This window comes from Chiloscyllium plagiosum, unplaced genomic scaffold, assembly GCF_037043375.1.
Source record: "Chiloscyllium plagiosum isolate Xiang-an unplaced genomic scaffold, Cpla_swu_hap1 HiC_scaffold_22, whole genome shotgun sequence".
NCBI lineage: Eukaryota > Metazoa > Chordata > Chondrichthyes > Orectolobiformes > Hemiscylliidae > Chiloscyllium > Chiloscyllium plagiosum.
This window is the reverse complement of record NW_028270160.1, coordinates 36,868,666-36,890,185: the sequence shown is the minus strand read 5'-3', so window position 1 is coordinate 36,890,185 and position 21,520 is coordinate 36,868,666.

The following is a 21,520-nucleotide window of genomic DNA, read 5'->3' as shown; positions in this document are numbered from 1 at the left end:
AGAGCTATGTGCCCCCTTGTAATAGCTGACTCCATACAGGTCAAAGTGTTTGCTCCTCAACAGAGCCATGATTGAGTTCCTTGCAGGCTGTTTTGCTATAAAGAAATGAAATCTAAATCAGGGTTACTGTGCAAGTAGGTGAATATGATGGTAAATAAAATTTGTGAGTTATAAGCACAAATCGCCGTTAGAAAATCTGATGTTTTTGTGATGGTAGCTCAAGGAAGAGTAGGACTGAGTGTTGAATATTTCTGGACATGAGGCAATCAGGAAATAAAGAGCAGGATGGAAAGTGGGAAGGGTGATTGATTAAAGATTGTATTGTATTGCCGAGAGGTGTTCTCTGAAACGTTCCGCAAGTTTCGCCTACTTGCGGAATGTTTCAGAGAACACCTCTGGGACCGCCTACTTGCGGAAAGTTTCAGAGAACACCTTTGGGACACCCGGACCAACCAACCCAACCACCCCGTGGCTCAACACTTCAACTCCCCCTCCCACTCCACCAAGGACATGCAGGTCCTTGGACTCCTCCATCGCCAGACCATAGCAACATGACGGTTGGAGGAAGAGCGCCTCATCTTCCGTCTAGGAACCCTCCAACCACAAGGGATGAACTCAGATTTCTCCAGTTTCCTCATTTCCCCTCCCCCCACCTTGTCTCAGTCAAATCCCTCGAACTCAGCACCGCCTTCCTAACCTGCAATCTTCTTCCTGACCTGTCCGCCCCCACCCCACTCCGGCCTATCACCCTCACCTTGACCTCCTTCCACCTATCGCATTTCCAACGCCCCTCCCCAAGTCCCTCCTCCCTACCTTTTATCTTAGCCTGCTGGACACACTTTCATCATTCCTGAAGAAGGGCTTATGCCCGAAACGTCGATTCTCCTGTTCCTTGGATGCTGCCTGACCTGCTGTGCTTTTCCAGCAACACATTTTCAGCTAAGGTATACAAAAAGCAGTCCTAACTCGTAAAATCTCTCCTCATAACTCCTGAAGTGCAAGTATTATTCATGTCAACTCATATCGTATTCCCTCCAAGGCCAGTATTTTCCTCCTAAAGTGTGGTGCCCAGATCTCCTCACAAATGGGGACTAATAAGAGTTTTGTACAACTGCAGCATAACTTCCGTTTCCTTACATTCTAGTCTTCTAGGTATAAAGATCAGCCTTCCATTAGCTGACAAAAGTTCCTCCAGTGTGTTCAGGAAACTTTTCGACAATAAGTTTCCAGCCCAATGAGGAAGCAACATTGCTAGACCATTTTCTTGGGAATGAAGTGAATCAAGTAAGTCAAGTGTCAGTGGGAGAACATTTGGGGCATAAAAATAAATGCTTAATAGTACAGAACATTGTTAATAGCAGATTAAAAGTTGAAACTTTTCATCTTGCACTAATCAGAACAAGGAAGAAGCAGACTTGGAAAGAAAAGAGATGTCTTTTTAAACTACATGAGAACAGGGTGCTAATTGGTTGAACAATCAGTGGCATGGAGATAAAGCTAGAACAGTTAACTGTCAATCTTAATTCTCAGACCAACCAACTAAATTCTGCTTGGTCAGGATGTTGCCATTGGGATGTAGCAGAAACTGGCAGTCTCTATGACCCCAACTTTTGGGGGAATCTTGGTTAGGGTGATTAGAGAAACAGATAATGAATAATTAGTTTGGGGCAAAGCCAACTTCAATGGGGCAAGAATAGATCTGGGTCGCATAAATTGGAATCAAAGGCTGCCAGGAAAAAAAGTAGCTGAACGATGGGCCACCTTCAAAGAAGAAATACTTTAGGCATCATGCAGTCAAGGTAATTCCCTCGAACGGGAAAAGTAGGATAAACAAATCCAGAGTTCCCTGGATGACAAAAGAGGTAGAAATTTTGATGAAAGAGAAAATGTATAGTTATAACAGATGGCAAGCAAAAAATATGAGTAAGAACCAGGCTAAACATAGAAGGTGCAGAGGAGTGAGTTAAAAAAACACAAATAATAGAAGCAAGTAGGGAATAGGAGACTGATAGTTCACATAAAAGGGAACCTCAATGTCTTCTAAAGGCACATAAATAGAAAACAGGTGGTGAATGGAGGATTAAGGATGATTGAGACCGAAAACAGGATTTTCATATGGAGGCAGAGAGCTTAGCAGAAGTATTAAACAAATAGAAACAAAGTAAATTCAGCAACCCAAGGATTTAAAATTGGGAAGGAAGCTGTACTGGATTTGCTTTTATCACTTAAAGTTGACAATTCAGCAGGACCAGATGAAATGCATCAAACAATACTGATGGAAGTGTGAGTGGTAATTTTAGAGGCTCTCGCAATAATGTTTAAATCTTCTTTAGATTCAGGAGTAGTGCTAGAGGACTGGAGAATGTAAATATTATGCCCTTGTTCAAAAATGGAGTTTGAGGATAACACAGGCAAACATAGTACAAATTTAGAACAATCTGTGATTGTGAAACTTCGAGCAACAAATATTTGGGATAACGTTAACAGTAACAGAAAAAAAGTACAGATTAATTAAGAAAATCCAGCACAAATTTCTTAAGTGAAAATCAAGTTTAACTTGTAACTTGCTGGAGTGTTTTGAAGAGGTAACAGAGGGAATTGATCAGAGTAATATTGTTGATATGGTGTCAAAGCTTCCAGAAAGCATCTGATACAATGTCATACAACAGGCTTGTGAGCAATGTTAGAGTTCATGGAATAAAAGAGACAACAAGGAAATAATATGGTTACAAATTCAGACCATCAAGGTATAGAGAGTAATGGTTAATAGATGTTTTTTTCATGATGGGGGATTGCTTATGGTGGGCTCTTTCTGAGGTAAGTGTTGGAAAATTTGTTTTTCTCACTGTTTATTGATCATTTGTAACTTGGTGCACAATTTTCAAATTTGCAAATGACATGAAACTCAGAAGCATTGTAAACTATGAAGAGAGTTGTGTAGGATTTCAAAAGGACATGAATAGGTTATCTAAGTGGGCAAGTAGGTGACAGACAAATAAAGCAAAGAATTGCAGATGCTGAAAATCTGAATCAAAAACAGAAATCGCTGGAGAAACTCAGCAGGTCTAGCAGCATCTGTGGAGGAAAAACAGAGTTAATGTTAAGTGTGGTAGATAAAGCTCAATGCAGGGTTTTAAAGAAACTGACTACATAGATAGTAGACGCATTGATCAAACTATTCCAGAACTCAATGGATTCTGGAGGATTTCATCAGACTGGAAAAGTCTAATATGATGTCTTTGTTCAAGAAGGGAGGAGGACAGAAATAAGAAACTATTGGCAAGTAAAACTAACATCTGTAATTGGGAAAATGCTTGAGTTCATTATGAACGAACAAATAACAGGCCATTTAGAAATGCTTAACACAATCAAATAGAGCCAACATGGTTTGGTGAAAGGGAAATCATGCTTGACAAATTTCCTGAGAATTCTTTGAAGATTTAACAAGCAGAGTTGATAAGCGGAAATGGTAGATGGAGTGTATTTGTATTTTCACAAAGCATTCGACAAGATGCCAAGTTTGCTGATGATACAAAAGTAGCGAGGTCATATTGTGATGAGGAGATAAGGAATCTGCAAAGGAATATAAATAGATTGAATGAGTGTGCAAAGTCTTGGCAAATGGAATTTTACGTAAGAAACTGTGAGGCACAGTACTTTGGTAGGAAGAATCAAAAGAATTAAATGGAGAAAGACTTAAAAATTGTAGAACAGAGGGATTTGGGACTTGTGCATAAACATAAAAAATTAGCATGCAAGTGCATCAAGTAGTTAAGAAGGTAAATGGAATTTTCACCTTTATTGCTCAGGGGTTAGAGTTAGGAAAGACTTGTTGCAATTGTACAGATGTTGATGAGACGACATCTTGTGTATGGTGTTCAATTTTAGTCTCTGTACTTAGAAATGAAAATACTGTCAATTAAGGCAGTTCAAAAGAAACTCAGGCAGATTCAATAGTTAAACAGATTAGCCCTTTATTTATTAGAGTTCAGAGAATGAGCGGTAATCATATTGAAATGTATAAGATTATGAGGGTAATTGATGGGGTAGATTTTGAGAAGATCATGGAATCATAGAATCCCTACACTGTGAAAACAGGCCATTTGGCTCAACAAACCCACACTGATCACTTCCAAAGAGTATCACACCCAGACCCACCCCCTTACCCTATTACTCTACATTTCCCCTGTTGAATGCACATACACATCCCTGAACACTATGGGCAATTTAGCACAGCCACTTCACCTAACCTGTACATCTTTGGACTGCAGAAAGAAACCAGAGCACCCAAGGAAGCCCACGCAGACACAGGGAGAACGTGCAAACTCCACACAGTCACCTGAGGCTGGAATCGAACCCAGGTCCCTGGCACTGTGAGGCAGCAGTGCTAACTACTGAGCCACCATGAAGAATCTCATACTAGGAGAAATAGAAAATAAGAGGACACTCATTTAAAGCTGAGATGCAAAGGAATTTCTTTTCCCAGAGGGTATGAATATATAGAGTTCTGTATCCCAGAGAGTTGTGGAGGCTAGATCACTGAAAGCACTTAAAGAGGAGGGAGATAGCTTTTTGAAATATTGGGGAGTTGAGGAGTATGAGGAGCTGGCCCAAAAGAAGAGCTGATGCCTGCAGCAGACAGAATCTTACTGAATGGCAGGGCAGGCTTGATTGGCTGAATGATCTTCCATTGCTCTGATTTCTAATATTCTTATCTTCTTATGACAGGTAGAAACAAATTGAAGTGACAATCTGCTATCACTTTTAATCTCCTGTTGCTACTGCCCTTCTCACATAGGACTGTTCTCCCCTTTATGGAGGTGCTGTTTCCCAATCTATCACATTGTTTCTGAAGTTGATGATCTGTCCTCTCAAACTCTTTATGAAGCTACTGTCCCTGTGCTCTTGCATTGTTTTAGAAGCTGCTCAGATGCTGTTTTTTTGCGGGTGGGGTGAGTGGAGATTGAGTGAGGGCCTATGCAGTTGAAATTCCTGACTTCATGTCTCAGAAAGCCAAATAGTTTGCCATCTACTTCAGTTTTTGTCCGCTCAATGCCTGACCAGGAGTTAAAATTGCAGCTCTGGTAACATCAATGAACTTTATTTTTATTGATATCAAAGACAGAGATGCTTTATCATTGACAAATTTCTATTTCCAACAAGTATATTGTAGCACCATCATTAGCAGTGAAAGCTTGAACCTTGACCCTCTGGTGTCATCTGAAATCTGAGGTTCCTTAGTTTGTCTAGAATTGTCATCAATGATATACTCCAAGACTTCTTCCTACTGACTCCCAGTAAACCCAATCACGTCAAACAGCACAACAGTAATGGAAAAAGGACAAAGCTGAATATATGAAGAAAGGTCACTGGGCCCATGGCTCTCCACAGATGCTGCTAAACTGCTGAGTTTAAATCACAATTTCTGTTTTTGTTTCTGAATATATGAATGTTTACAGAACTTGTAAACAGACGTATTGACTGTTTAACATCTGTATAAAATTAACATTGCAACTCCCAGGTTCAGGTCCCATCTGTGTGCAGTAACATCTCTGAACAGTTTGGTTAGAAAATATCCACACTACCAAGGAGCTCTTGAGATACAATTGTAATCTCCTATGTCTTAAACCAGGAGACCTGGGTTTAAGTCCCACTTGCTCAGAGATGTGTCATTATTTGTCTGAAAAGGTGAATTTAAGGCCTCTAAAAATAATTTTGGGTAGGTCTTGACTGGTGAGCTTCCTTAAATGCAGCTTTAGAACCATCTCCTGCTGGACTTTGTCACAAAAGCAAGCTTATTTCAAACAATCATTTTTAGTTCATCAGCTAGAAATGTGAAGTTGAACATTAAAGTACAGATTTTCTAAAAGTCATAGACTATAAGTAAATTGAGCTCACAGTCAAAATAGCCTTTTAATTAACACACAATTGTCCATCCATCCCACATCTCAATGAACTCAGCAGATCTGTAAAGCCCACCTAAACCCAGCATGACCCTCTGAGGAGTGTGAACAAATCCCACATTTTCTGCTTCATTTGCAAGGTGCCTATGACAATTAGCTGAGGTATTCAACTGCTGGAAGCAGCTTACTAAAGGCTAATAGCTTAAACAATGAAGCTCTTGTTTAAGATAACTCAACAGACATGGGCTAATTAATGAACCAGAATAATTGGAATATAAGATCATATTTGAAGTAATAAAGTTGGAGAAGAGGTCACATGAAAAACCAACCCCTTTGTTTGTTAAATATATACTTACTCTGTGGAACTACTGTAATAGCTTCTTACCTCTCTGTGTCTCTCTGTCTGTATGTCTCTCTTTCTCTCTCTCTCATCCTTTCTCCCCACAGAACCTGCAACCTTGCAAACTTTATTTTATGCCCACTATTTCACCTTACTTCCCATGGTTCAAAGGCAGAGACTTTAAAGAAAGAATTCAACTCCACAGCTATGTCTCTAGAATTTTGATTTGATTTATTATTGTCACATGTACCTAACTACAGTGAAACATTTAGTTTTGCATGCATTACAGCGGATCTTAACATATGAAGACACAAAGATCATAGGGTGATTGAGCAGTGAGTAACACAAAATTACAGCTGCAAAGAAAGTGGACGAAAATCAAGATCAACATTAGGTTTGAAATTTGAGAGGTCTATTCAGAAGTCTAATAACTGCAGGGAAGAAGTTGTTCATGAACCTGTCAGTATGTGGGTTTTAAGCTTTTGTATGTTCTGGATGACAGGAGAGGTTGGAAGAGATTATAACCAGGATGAGGACTGTCTTTGATGATATTGGCAGCATTTCTGTGGCAATGAGAAATGTAGATGGAGTCAATGGGTGGAAGGTTGGCTTGCAAGATCATCTGGGCTGTGTTCACAACTTTCTGTAGTTTCTTACAGTCTTGGACAGATCAGCTACCACACCAAGCCTGTTGAATGTTGTCTATAGTGCATTTGTAAAGGTTGGTGAGGTTCCTATGGATATGCTGGAAATGTGTTGCTGGAAAAGCGCAGCAGGTCAGGCAGCATCCAGGGAACAGGAGAATCGACGTTTCGGGCATAAGCCCTTCTTCAGGATAATTGGAATATATCATTCCTGAAGAAGGGCTTATGCCCGAAACGTCGATTCTCCTGTTCCCTGGATGCTGCCTGACCTGCTGCGCTTTTCCAGCAACACATTTCCAGCTCTGATCTCCAGCATCTGCAGACCTCACTTTCTCCTTCCTATGGATATGCCAAATTTCCTTAGCCTCTTGAGGAAAAAGAGGTATTGTTGTGCCTTCTTGACTGTTGCATCAACGTGCATGGTCCAGGACAGATTGTTAGTGATTGTCACTTATGGCAACTTGACACTCTCAACCATCTCCACCTCAGCTCCATTGATATAGATACGGGTGTGCCCTCCTCCTTGGTTCCTGAAGTCGATGATCAACTCCTTAGCTTTCCTGACATTGAGGGAGAGATTGTTGCCTTCACACTACATCACCAAGTATCCCATCTCTTTCCTGTATTCTGTTTCGCCTTTGTTTGATATCCGGCCTATTGTCAGCAAACTTGTAGATGGAGTTTGAACAAATTTTAGCCACAAAGTCATGAGCATACAAGGAATACATATTCTTGTGGGGCTGAGTACGCATCCTTGCGGGTCTCCACTGTTGAGAATTGTCGTGGAGGAGGTACTATCGTTTATCTTCAGCAATCGTAGTCCATGGGTCAGAGATTGAGGATCCTGTTGCAGAGGGCAGAACAGAGACCTAGATTTTGGAGTTTAGAGATCAGTTTGATTGAGAGTATAGTGTTGAAGGCAGAACTGTAGTCAATAAATAGAAGCCTGATGTAGGTATCCTTTTTATCTGGATGTTCCAGGGATGAGTGTAGGGCTAGGGAAATGGTGTCTACCATGGACCTGTTGCATGGATGGGCAAATTGCAAAGGATTGAGGCAAGCTGGGAGGCTAGAGCTAATGTGAACCATGACTAACCTCTCGAAGTACTTCATAATTATGGAAATCAGAGCCACTGAGGCATGTTGCATGTGCTTTCTTTGGTACTGGGATAATGGTAGTCTTGTTGAAAAGCAACTAAATCAAGCTGACAAGTTCCCAAGACTAGAAGACAAGCTTCCTTGGCTCCTGAATGAAAAGACTGCAGAGTTGGTCGAGGCATGGTTATAATCTTGCAAAATTTCTTTGGTCCAAGAAGGATATATTGTTCAAAAAACGAGGGATATAGAGAGTAGGAAACTACAAACCAGTTAGCCTAATACATGTCATTAGGTAGTTGTTAGAATTCATTACTTGGATACTGATAAAATCATAATGTAGTCAGGCAAAGTCAAAATGGTTTTGTGAAATTATGTTTAGCTAATTTATAAGGTTTTTGGGGAAATACCAAGCAAGGTGAGTAAAGAAGTTGTGGTGTACTTGAATTTCTAAACAGTATTTGAAGTGCCAAATTAGAGGTTACTCCAAAAAGGTACATGGTGTAGCGGTAAAAATTGCCATGGATAAAGTATTGGTTGATTATCAGGAAGCAGGCTGCAGGAATAATTGGGACTTTTTCAGTATGGTAAGCTATAACTGGCAAAGTACCAAAGGCATTATTCTGGAGCCAGAATTGTTTACAATTTGTAATATTGACTTCAATGATGGGACTGAATATATGCATGTTATATTTACTGATTATACCAAGATAGGTAAGATGGTAAGGTGTCAAGAGGATATAGGGTGGCTATAATGGACTATTGACAGGTCAAGCCAGTAGGCAAAAAATTGGCAGGTAGAGTTTAATGGCCAAAAATGTGAAATGGAATGTCTACTTTGACAGAAAGAATAAATAAGCAGTATATTAATTAAATGTAGAGAAATTTCAGAAATGGGTGCTATATAGTATTTTGGTATTCTGGTGCATGAATCACCAAAACTTAGTATGCAAGTACAGCAAGTGATTAGGAAGTCAAATGGAATGTTGGTGCTTAAATGAAAAGTAAGTATAATAAAGGATTAGGGATGTTTTACTACAGCTGTTCAGGGACTTGGTGAGACCACATGTGGACAATTGTGTGTAATTTAGGTCTCCTCATTTTAAAAAAATTGCATTATTACTTTGGAAGTAGATCAGATAATCTTTTACTCAACTCACTGCTAGGATGATAGACTTACTTTGTGAAGAAATGTTGAACAGTTTGAGCCTATAGCCATATGAGCTTAGAAGAATGAAACAAACAGCATCCCAAGATGATTAAATAGGGTGGATTATCAAGGGATATTTATTTTGTTAGGGAGCCTAGAACTAAGGGAAACAGGTTAAGAAGTCAGCTCCCTTTTAAGGGAGATGAGAAAAAAACCTTTCCTCCGAGGATCATTAGCATGTGCAATTTTAATCCTCAAAAAGCAGTGAAGGCTGGGTCATTGCATCTGTAGGTTTTTGATAGACAGACAATCAAGGACTATGGGGGTTGGGATTCAGACAGGAAGGCTTTGCTGTGACCACAGCTGGATCAGTATGATCTTATTGAATGGTGGAGCAGGCTGAGGGGCTTGTTTCTAAATTCTCAAGCTCATGTATCCCATTGTCTGTATCTTTAAATTGGAAGTATCAAGACCATTTATTTAATTTCAAAAATATACTTTATTCATAAAAATATTTTGGTATCTGTACAATTGGTGATGCCATTCATATGTATACATTGCATTTCTTTGCATACAGAAATCAGACTGAATCATTTGTATGTACAGGTCTGTATGTTAACCATCCAGGTGTTTAGCTGAGGTGAAAGCGGAGCCCAATTACTGAGTGGGCCCCCTGTTCTTCTTCAGCAGGCAGACCTTACACAGTGGTCACCATTTAATTCAGCCTGAAGCCAACTGAGTTATCACACCATAAACTATGTACTCTTTGACTAAAATTTGTCAGTTTATCCTTGCCCACACTGTAGTGTGTTGAGTCATTAATAAGATGCATTATACCAAATCAAATGCAACCTGTCTGATTGTTTCTTTTGAGCCAGCATGTAAACAATCAAGTAATAAGATCTTCTGGTACGCTGTCTCCCTCTGGGACAAAGGCTCTGGGTTCAACGAAATCAAGCTGACAAGTTCCCAAGACCAGAGGACAAGCATCCTTGACTCCTGAATGAAATGACAGCAGAGTTGGTTGAGGCATTGGTTATAATATTCCAAAATGTCTTTGATTCAGGAAGGATCTCAGTGGATTAGAAAGTAATTAACAAAATGTATTGTTCAAGAAAGGAGAGATACAGACAGTAGGAAACTACAAAGCCAGTTAGCCTAATACCTGTCATTAGGTAGTTGTTAGAATGTAATGGCCACATGTGATCATGCGCTGTCATAACATGTTCAAATAGTTATGTGATAACTGACTTTGCAAGTTTAACCTTTTCAAACAAAACTTTTGCTACAGTCAAATGTGGAAAGGCAAGAAAGGACACAATTGACCCCTCTTCACCTGGTTGTAAACAGAAATTGTATGAATTTTTAAATTCGCACATCATCTAATTTGTGCCCTTTCTTACTATGATTGTCACTTTGATTTGTAACAAATGTTTTAGGCTGCAGTCTGTCAGTAATTTGAGTCATGCCATATTGTAAGTGTAGCATGATTGGGATAAATAGTTATTATGGATCTAAGATTTGCAAAGATTTCCACCACAAGGAATTGATAGATGTATTGATGAATTTATGAATGCTATGAGGAATATGCTTTGTGACATTGAAAGGAAGTTCCATCATTTAAAATGATAGGGAAAATTAATCAATGATGTGGGGAACAGTCATTTTAAGTTTGCAGCACTGCTGGGAGAATGTAGAGCTGAATGTTATATGTAACCACAAACAAGGCATAAAATATACTCTTCACAAAAACAATCCACTGTAACATACAAATGTTGCTTTTTAACCATCAAATGAATTGTGAACATTAATCATTTTTAAGTCATCTTCATGCAGAACTTCAATTTAAATGATGTTTATGAATCAGAGAGCTAAAACTTAATTTAATTTATTTCTGTTTGAAAAATCTCTCTTCGTTTCAGCCATGAAATCAACCTTTTACAGTGGGAATTCATATACCCCATATGCTTTCATTTACTGTTATCTTTTTTTTCCATAGACATCTGGGATTAAATAGGAGCTGGCATGGTTTCAGAAAATCCTTTCTACATCTGTGAGAAATAGTGTTGGTGAGTTTATTTACTTTAACCACAAAGTTTAGTATCTTTAAGCACATTTTGTGCTTCAACTTAAAAGCTTTTCTTGACAACCCAATGATTCCTTAAAGCTGTATCCTTTCTCCTGATCTTTCATAAGATTAAATCAAAATCTGTAGACTTTGTAATTATGTTATCTTTATATTTTTGGGATAAAAGTATTCAACTTATTCCAATATATTTATTGATTTACCATCAGCAAACATATTTACATACAGGAACAGGCATGGTATATTTCAAAATGTGGTAAATCATAGCAAATTGACACCTGGAGCTTAACATTGGATGAACATTTACTTAGTCCAGTATTGTTAAATTTAAAATATCAATTATTAGATGTTAAATGTATATTGTGCTATTTTATATTCCGTTAGAAAAATAATGGAATACTATAAGGTTTTTGCAAAATTAAAATGTTCCAAGCTTTCACCATCCATTCTTTCTAAGTAGAGGATAATAATTGTACAATATGAAATATTATGTTAAAATAGTTTACAAAGTTACCTGCTTATAAAGCTGGCAGCTCGAATTGTAGTTGGAGTTATTATTGACAGATAATATCAATGTTCACTTTATACCTTCAATTCAGAAATGAACAATTTCTCATTATTACCAATATTAGTAACAGAGCATTGTCATAAGCAGGATATGATTATTACCAGCAGAAGAAGCAAAGACTATTACAGCAAGTATAAGTGACCAACAGATCATTAGGTTAAGTGAGTATGATTGTTATCTGTAGCTGCAAAATGTTTTAAATCTGAATGTATGACTGAGCAACATTGTAGAACTGAAATGTAACCATTATGGGCAAATGACTGCTGCACTTCTTTAACTACAATAGAAATCGCAGTCACAGGACTGTGATGTCAGCTCTTTTTCATGTGAAATTGTAAAATTTCTAAACTATATAAGAAATTAAGGAATGAAATTATGAAATGCATAAAATTCAAGTAACAGGTATACATAAAATCCAGTTATTTTATGTGCAATCATAAAATGAAATTATAGAATGCATAAAACTAAATTTACACGAATACATAAAATTATAATCAAAAGCTAGTGAAATTTTGTCAGTGTTCCTGCTACAGCATTTGTGACAGAAGTAGTTTCACTGCGTGTGCAAGGTCCTAGTAATGTTGTTGCTTTTGTTCATGCTCAGTCAGTGTACAGGGAACAGTTTCCCAAACGATAGTAAGTATTTTAATAGTTTTCCCATATTTTAATGTTGGCTCCTTATCTGCAATGTCAGCATTTTGTCCAAGTCTTTCTGACAAGGTTAACACCCACAGTCATTTCCTGTTATGCCTCATACTGACCATGGTGGGCTGCTGTATATTTTCCAACGCCCACTGTTCTGTCTCTAGAAGGAGATCATGTCATTAGACACAGACAATGAATCATTATAATTGCTCTAATATGACAAAACTGCTACGCTGCCTTAAAGACACCATGTCCCTTTTGCTAACCTACATTTTGTTATTCAAAATATAATGTTCTTATTACAATCCACTTGACATGTTATTTTCATACCAACTGTTAAATTAACTGACAAGAAATTGGAAGGCTAGTTACAGCTCGCAGATTAATTACTTTTTATTGATATAAGCTGTATTTTAATTGTTACAATTATTGTTTGGCACATATAGTGCAAAATGCATACCGTTACATGCATCATCATCGATGTATCAATACAATAAGTATTCCTTAACTTTCTGCATAAAAGATGAACTAATTCAAGGATTTACTATCTGATAAAGGTGCAGTAAATACTCCATATAAGCATATGTCTTATTGTCACATGTGAGGAATGGTGCATAGAAACAGACATTGTTACAACCTTTGCACAAAGGACCTGATTTCAAATGAGTTACAACTCTGCCAGAGGATTTATGATTTTAGATTTTCTATAACTGTTTCATGCAGGGGTTTTGTGTCTCTGCACTCGTAAGCCTTTGGGATCTCTTCCTAGTTATACAAGTCAATTCTTCAACAAGCAGAGAACCATCATCCATAGAATTATTGCAGCTCCTTCTGTGTATAATTTTCAGCAGATAAATATTCAGCAAATGGCAAACTTCCGTGGAAATGGCTCACATCTGTTTTCACTTCCTCTAAATCATTCTTAAGAAATATTTTTAAAAGGACAGTAATTGACCAAAACATATTTTCCTTGAAAACTGGCTGCAAAGCATTTATATTTGAGGCATCTGCAAAAGAGAAGAAAACACAAAGAATGGTGTTCTATTAGAATATGGCATTTTTTATTGTATCAGTCGACACAAGATATCTGATCTGACTGAAGGAGAGCTTAGAAAATAACAAAGTAATTATATGTAACTTGAAAATAGCCTAACTGTTAACTTTTAAATTAGTGCAACTTAAGCAAATGTTACATCGAAGTCGGATCTGTGCATTTACTCCAGTATTGTTGGGAGAAAGAATCATTGTATCAGGATTAAAATGAAATAAAATAGTGCTGTATTTCCACACAATTGCTTGATTCTGTCTCAATCTACACAAGTTCCATTGTTCACCTTTATCATGGCCGCTGCCTATTTCAGAAAAATGGAGGTTACTGTTTGCCATTTCTGCAGAAGTCCTTTACAATGGTGTTGCTTATAGCAGCAGTTCCCAACCTTTTCAATATCAATGCACACTTCAATGAGAACAAACAATTCCACAGCACATGCACATTTTTTCAGCTGAATTGATTGCTCATATACCACACTTTTACTTGCATTTGCTATGCCATAGGAGGAATGGAGACTGCAAGTGAATGCAGCCTCCTCACTCCCTTGCCTACCATGCATCCAGCTTCCTCTCACAAACACATGCCTTTTGTGCAGTGGTCACCACAGGGCCTATTCATGGAGAGAAAGCCCAGTCACCAGAAGGAGCAACTGCTTTCCCAGCCCCTCACTGTCTCACCATTCACGGCTTGGGTTACCCACTGAGCTTAGCCAAGTCCCTCTGGTCTGGACTCCGCTCTGTGAGCTACAGCTACTGCCACATCGCATCTTCTCTATCCTATTTGCCAGCACTGCCCTAAGGACAGTATATGGCCCAAATGCTGGCAAGTGGGACTAAATTAATTTAGGATATCTGGTCAGCATGGACGAGTTGGGTTGAAGGGTCTATTTCCATGCTGTACATCTGTATGACTATCACCCGTGTTAATAGTGCTTCGCAATCTGACTGAGTCAGCCTAGAAAAGAGAGAGACATACCTGTCCCACGCACTGAGTGACAGTGTCATGCACCAATCAGTTACAGGGAGCTGTATTTCTCCACCCCGGTGATATGGGCACCTGGTGTCAACAGGTAAAGTGACACTGCTTCCTGAAAATGTCACGGCACATTTCTCACCTTGTCACGGCACGCCAGTTCAATACCACAGGCTTACAGCACACGAAGAGCATTGATTATCTGTCACAGATGCGCGATCATTGACAGCCAGAAATAGACCATCTCGTCTATCCAGCTTGCTGCTTTCTCCCTCTGCTTGGACATTGTTGTTATGACTATTCAATTTAATAAAGGGCTGTTTTGTGTCTGAATTTCCATTCCATTAAAAGTAGTGATAACTCCAAAATTTAATAAAACTCACTGTCCTACTACACTTACTTAATCTGAGGTCAGCACTAGGGTGTTGAGCTCGCTTGCCTTGAGTCTAGGAGTTGGACGTTATATTGAGGTTGTACAGGATATTAGTGAGGCCTCTTCTGGCGAAATGTATCCAGTTCTGTTCATCCTGTTAGTGGAAATGATATTATCAAGCTGGAGGGGGTTCAGATGAGATTTATGAGAATGTTAGGTAAAAACAATGACTGCAGATGCTGGAAACCAGATTCTGGATTAGTGGTGCTGGAAAAGCACAGCAGTTCAGGCTGCATCCAAGGAGCAGTAAAATCAACGTTTTGGGCAAAAGCCCTTCATCAGGAAATGAGAATGTTGCCAGGAATAGAGGGTTTGAGTTATGGGGAGAGGCTGCAGAGGTTGGGACATTTTTCACTAGAGCTTAGAAGGTTGAGAGGTGACCTTATAGAGGTTTACAAAATCATGAGGGGTATAGATAAGGTGAATGGCAAGTGGCTTTTACCTCAGGTGGGGGATTTCAAGACTAGGGGGTCATATTTTTAAGATGAATGGAGAAAAAATTTAAAAAGATATGAGAGTCAATTTTTTACACAGTGGTGCATGTGTGGAAAGAACTTCCAGAGGATGTGGGTAGATTTACAACATTTAAAAGACACTTAAATAAGTACATGAATAAAAAAATGTTTGGAAGGATATGGGCAAAGCGCAGGCAGATGGGACTAGTTGAGTTTGGGAACATGGTGGACATGGGAAGGTTGGACTGAAGGGTTTTTTTTCTGTGCTGTATGACTGTATGATTCTATGATTCAATGAGAAATGGGATGATGGCACAGTGATTAGCACTGCTGCCTCACAGCGCCAGAGACCTGGGTTCAATTCCCACCTCAGGCGACTCTCCGTGTGAAGTTTGCACATTCTCCCCCGTGTCTGCGTGGGTTTCCTCCAGGTGCTCTGGTTTCCTCCCACAATCCAAAAAATGTGTAGGTTAGGTGAATTGGCCATGCTAAATTGCCTGTAGTGTTAGGTGTAGGGGAATGGGTCTGGGTGGGTTGCGCATTGGTGTGGACTTGTTGGGCTGTTACTCACACTGTAAATAATCTAAAAAAAACAAGTCAACTGTGTTGAACCAGTGGTGATAAAGTAGTTTTAATCAATTTATAGCACTATTGAGAAAGTGGACCTTCAGTGGATTGGCAAATGATTCGGTAAGAGACCACATTATCTGCTATTTGCAGGAAATGTTGATGCAGAGTAAGCTGCTGGCAAAAAAAAAAAACAGGCTCACATCTGCTACAGCTCTCAAAATAGCATTTAGGATGGAAATGACTACCAGACATACTAGAGAGTTACAACTTCTCCAGGACAGAGTTGGTCAACCATTTTGAAGGTGTGGTTAAGAGCAATCATCATTTAGATGGATGCTTTTACAAAAAAGGTTAAATGTCATAGCTAAACAGAATCAGGCCATACCGCTGAGTGTTACCAGAAGCCAGTAGGTGCTGCTTGATTGGAGACAGGGAGGAGAAAAGACCCCAAGGGATATCATAGCACAGTGAGGAATCAACAATAAAGACAATCCGCTTTTCTTTATGTTGGTTCAGATGAGAAACCTAAGGAAGAAACTGCATTAGAATATGAGGCAAATGACAAATTTTAATTTAAATTTCCTAACAGGAATGGAACAGGGGAATGCTGTTGTCCCTGCCTGAATGTTACTCTTAAATGTGACCTGAACTGGACACAGGAACTGCTGTAATGATTATGCCATAATATGAGGAACAAGATTGAACACAATGTACAAAAATAATTGTCTCGTGAAAATACTCTTGTCAATAAAAGTAAAATACAAAAACCAGGCAATACCATTGTCTCTAATTGAAATTGAGGACAATGTTCCTTCTTTCACGGGATGAGATTGGCTTCTCCACCTGATGTTATACTGAACTAATATGAGGAGGACCACCCTTATACTGAGGGAAAAGCATTTTTGGAGATGGTCATTACCTGACACTTGTATGTTGTGAATGTCACTTTCCATTTATTGATTTGAGTCAGAACATTGTCCACATCTTGTTCCATATCAGCATGATCAGTTTCAATGGCTGATATGTGTCAATGATATTGAACATTCTGTGATGAATGAAAATGGGGAGAAGATCACTGCTGAAGCAACTGAAGATGGTTGGGCCTAGGACACGACCCTGACGAGCTCCTGAAATGGAGTCCTGTGACTGAAATGATTGACCTCCAACAATCACAATCATCTTCCTTTGTACCACCTATGACTCCAACCAGAAGAAAGATTTTGCTTTGATTTCCATTGACTTAAACTTTTCTTGAACTCCTTGATGCCACACTTGGTCAAATGCTATTTTGATATTAAGAGATGTTACTGTCAGAGGAAGTGACCTCAAAAACTCGGTTCTTCGATCAATCCTGCAATGATTATCAGTACTGACTGGATCTGGTAGAGTCTGGATTTGAACAAGGGGATGCAGCTGAAATTTTTCAAGCACAAAGCAATGTTTTATGTTTTAAAGGAAATCTCAGTGAAATTTGATGACAAGGAACAGGTTTCATTTGGAAAATAACTACAAAAATGGATAAAATAGCAATAAGATGAAAGAATGTCAGTAATAACTGTTCAGATGTGGATGTGAGGAGATTAATGAAATGAAGAATGATTGGAAATACAAGATGTAAGGGTTTGAGGGGTGCTGTGTGGGAAAAAGCTGAGGAAAGTCCAGGCATGATGGCCTTGACAGTCAGGTGTAGAGTTACCTTTTGTGCCACGATGATGTCATTGAAGAATTTTGGCACTGTGCCCATTCCCCTGCTGCCTACTTGCTGACCCACATTTGGTCAAACTGACTTGTAATCAGAGACTGATTTCTCCCTCCTATCCATGGGAAAAGCAAGTTCTCCAGCGCATGGGATGAGGTCAGCTGACCATCAGCATGCAGGGCTGGCCAGGGAGCAGAAGTGAGGAGTGTGGCCCATTTAATTACATGGTGGAGATAGGCCCGTTAGTTGCTCCTGTCTGTCTGGTAATACTGTCCCTGGTGCCTGCAAATAGAGTCATAGAGGTATAGAAATGTACAGCATGGAAACAGACCTTTCGGTCCAACTCGTCCATGCCGACCAGATATCCTAACCTAATCTAGTCCCATTTGCCTGCATCTGGCTCATGTCTCTCTAAACTCTTCCAATTCATATACCTATCTAGCTGCCTCTTAAATGTTGCAATTGTACCAGCCTAATGCCAGCTGCTCCTTTATTCCTCTTAGTTCCAAATAGTTTGCGATCTCCCGCGTCTGATTTTAGTCCTTTGACTGGCTGCTAGCCTTGGATTTAAAGTGCAAATTTTTGCCCCTGAGACTGTGCCATCAACTGTTGTCTTTTGATCTTTGCCAATCAGACTGTGCCATCAGACTGTTTCCCCACCAATATCTGCCAATCTGCCTGTTCAATCAGGCCCTCTCCTTCCAACCTATCCCCTCAGCCTGTAACTGTGCAAATTTCATCAGCTTCCTGTAGAAGGCAGGAACGGCCAATCTTTGTCTTCTGAGAGAGATTTAATTTCAAAACCACCAGCTTTCACTCCTGCTCCAATCCACTTAATTTCAAAACATTGGTTTGATAGCATTCGGAGAGTGATTCTTAGCTTCTTGTTTAATCATCTTTCTCCAGGCAGGTTTCCTGCCTTGCTGCTTTCCTGACCATTTAATTCCTCTACCACATTCTGCTGTCAGAATTTCAATTCACGTTCTTCTGCATGATTTCCTGGCCCTATCCACCACTAAGCAGTCTTTATAAATTCCAACTGCCATGTCCATCCTGACAGGTCTATAAAGGATCCACTCTGACCTGTGTCTTTCCCAGTCAAGTGTGGCTAATCCCCATGGCCACCCACTCTGGTTAGTGGGAAACCTGGATGTGAAATGCTAATGGTTTGACTGTGTTTAAAAAACCATAACAAACCATGTTGGACTAACATCACGGTTAGTTGTCTTTGGGTTAAACGGTTAGAATTCTGCCCAGAGGATGTGTAATTAGATTAGTGAGTAACACAAATTGTGGAAATAATGATAAGTGTTGTCAAAGGAGAGATGGGTTTAATTAGAAACCATAAGGAGCTCTTCCTGATGATCTCCTCTTGAAGATTAACATAAAATTGGGAAAGGATGTGGAACTTGCTACTGCAGGGAGTATTCAAAGTGAATAGTATAGTTGTCTTCAAGGGAAACCTTGGCACGTATTTGAGGGAGTTGGGAGTAAAGGCTACTGCTAATACGGTAAGATGAAGAAATGTGTGGAGGCTTCCTTCAACTTCCTGTGGAAAGTGGCCACAAAATGGCTGACCTTCCTCTGAGAGGGACCTCACTTCAAAACCACCAGCTTTCACTGCTGTTCCCACTCACTGAATTCCAAAGATGTGTTTGATTGTTTTCAGCTACGCACTCATGCTCAGACCCCATGGAGCAGACAGTTGGCATTGTTGAGCATTGTTATAATGCTCATTGTTGCCTAGCAGTAGAATTGAAACATCAAAGAGGAAAATATCCTCATATATAATTGTCCTCTTCATATTCCTTTACCCCTTGTCCTGCACATTCCTATTGAAAAACTGCAGACAGTGTAAGCAGGCACCTCTTAGCCTTAGCACTGCTGCCGCACAGCGTCAGAGACCCGGGTTCAATTCCCACCTCAAGCAACTGTCTGTGTGGAGTTTGCACATTCCCCCTTTGTCTGCATGGGTTTCCTCCGGGTGCTCCAGTTTCCTCCCACAATCCATAAAAATGTGCAGGTTAGGTGAATTGGCCATGATAAATTTCTCGTAGTGTTAGGTGAAGAGATAAATGTAGGGGGATGGGTCTGGGTGGGTTGCTCTTTGGAGGGTCAGTGTGGATTTGTTGGGATGTAAGTAATCTAATCAAATGGATTAATGGTGTTAATGAACAGAAGATTGGAACTGTGCATATTTCATTTTCGTGATGGCTTTCTGCAAGATATTTGCAAGGTCAAGTGATCAGCTGGCTTTGATTTAGAAATGATAACGCTGTTCAGAAAAGGTTCCATCAGACTGGAGAATAGCAAACGTATCCCCTCTACTATGAGAGAGACAGAAAACAGGAACTATGGGCCAATGAGCTTGATATCTATCATGGGAAATGTATTACAATAAATCATGAAAGAGATCTTTGCACTTAGACAAAAATCAAGATCATCAGGAAGCATCAGCAGCATTCATAAAGGGGGAATCACTTTTAACCAACTTGGCACTCCTTCAAAAGAAGTTTATTATGGGCTGTGGATGAAGGGGGACTGATAGATGCACTGTACTTGGATTTCCAAAGACATTTGATAACACACCTCACCAAAGATTATTGCAGAAGATAAAAGCTCACGGTGCTGGGAGTAACAAATTAGCATGGATAGATGTTTGGCTGGTTGGCAGAAAATAGCAAATGTGAATAACTGTCTTTATCTGGTTAGCGGGATGTGATCCGTGCAATCTCACAGATGTATGTGATGGAGCCTCAATTGCCTCCAATTTACAACAATTACTAGATGAGGGGAGCAAAGACTACATTCACAGAGGAGACACACAGATAGGTGGGAATGTCTAAAGGAAAGAAGACATAAGGAGTTTGCAACTCATCCAGACCCATTCCCCTACATTTATCCCTTCACCTTAACACTAAGAGAAATTTAGCATGGCTATTTTCTGGTAGAGATAGATTGAGTGAGTGGGCAAACATCTGGCAAATGTAGAAATTGAGATGTGGGAAAGTGTGAAGTTGTTTACTTTGGTGGCAAAAAAATCCAAGAGTAATACTTAAATGAAGCACAGCTGCTGAAGTCCAAAATGCAAAGGGATTTAGGTGTTCTAACACAAGTCTCAAAATGTCAGTATGCAGATACAGCATGTAAACAAGAAGACTAATGGGAGGGTCACTATTGATTATTATGAGAGGAATTGATGATGAAACAAAGCATTTTATTATCAGTTGTACAGGACATTGGTGAGATCACATCCTAAATACTGTGTGCAGTTTTGGTCCCCTTATTTAAGGAAGGATATGCTGGAGGCACTTCAGGGAAGGTTTACTAGATAGATCCCTGGAATGAGTGGGTGTCTTATGAGGGCAGGTTGGACAGGGCAACCTTGTTTCCACTGGAATTTGTAAGAGTGAAGAGGATTTGATTGATCTGTATAACTCCTGAACAGTCTTGGCAAGGTGGTCATGGTAAAGATGTTTTCTCCTGTAACTGAGTCTAAGCTAGGGTGCATTGCTTTAAAATTAGGGCTTGCTCTTTTAGGGCAAAGATGAGAAGAATTTTTTTTTCCTCTCCAAGGGAATCTGGAAATCTGTGACAGAAGGTCGTGGGAGGTGGTCATTGAATATTCACGAGAATGGGCCCAGGAATGAAAAGCTTAACAATTGAGGAATGTTTTGAGGACTCCAGGTCTATACTCAATGGACTTTAGAAGGATGAGGGTGGGATCTAATTGAAACATAAAGAATACTGAATGGCCTGGACAGAGTGCATGTTGGGAAGATGTTTCCATTGGTAGGAGAGACTAGGACCCAAGGGCACAGCCTTTGGAGTAAAGGGAAGACCTTTTAGAATGGACATAAGAAGAGTGGCGAATCTATGGAATTCACTGCCACAGAAAGCTCTGGAGGC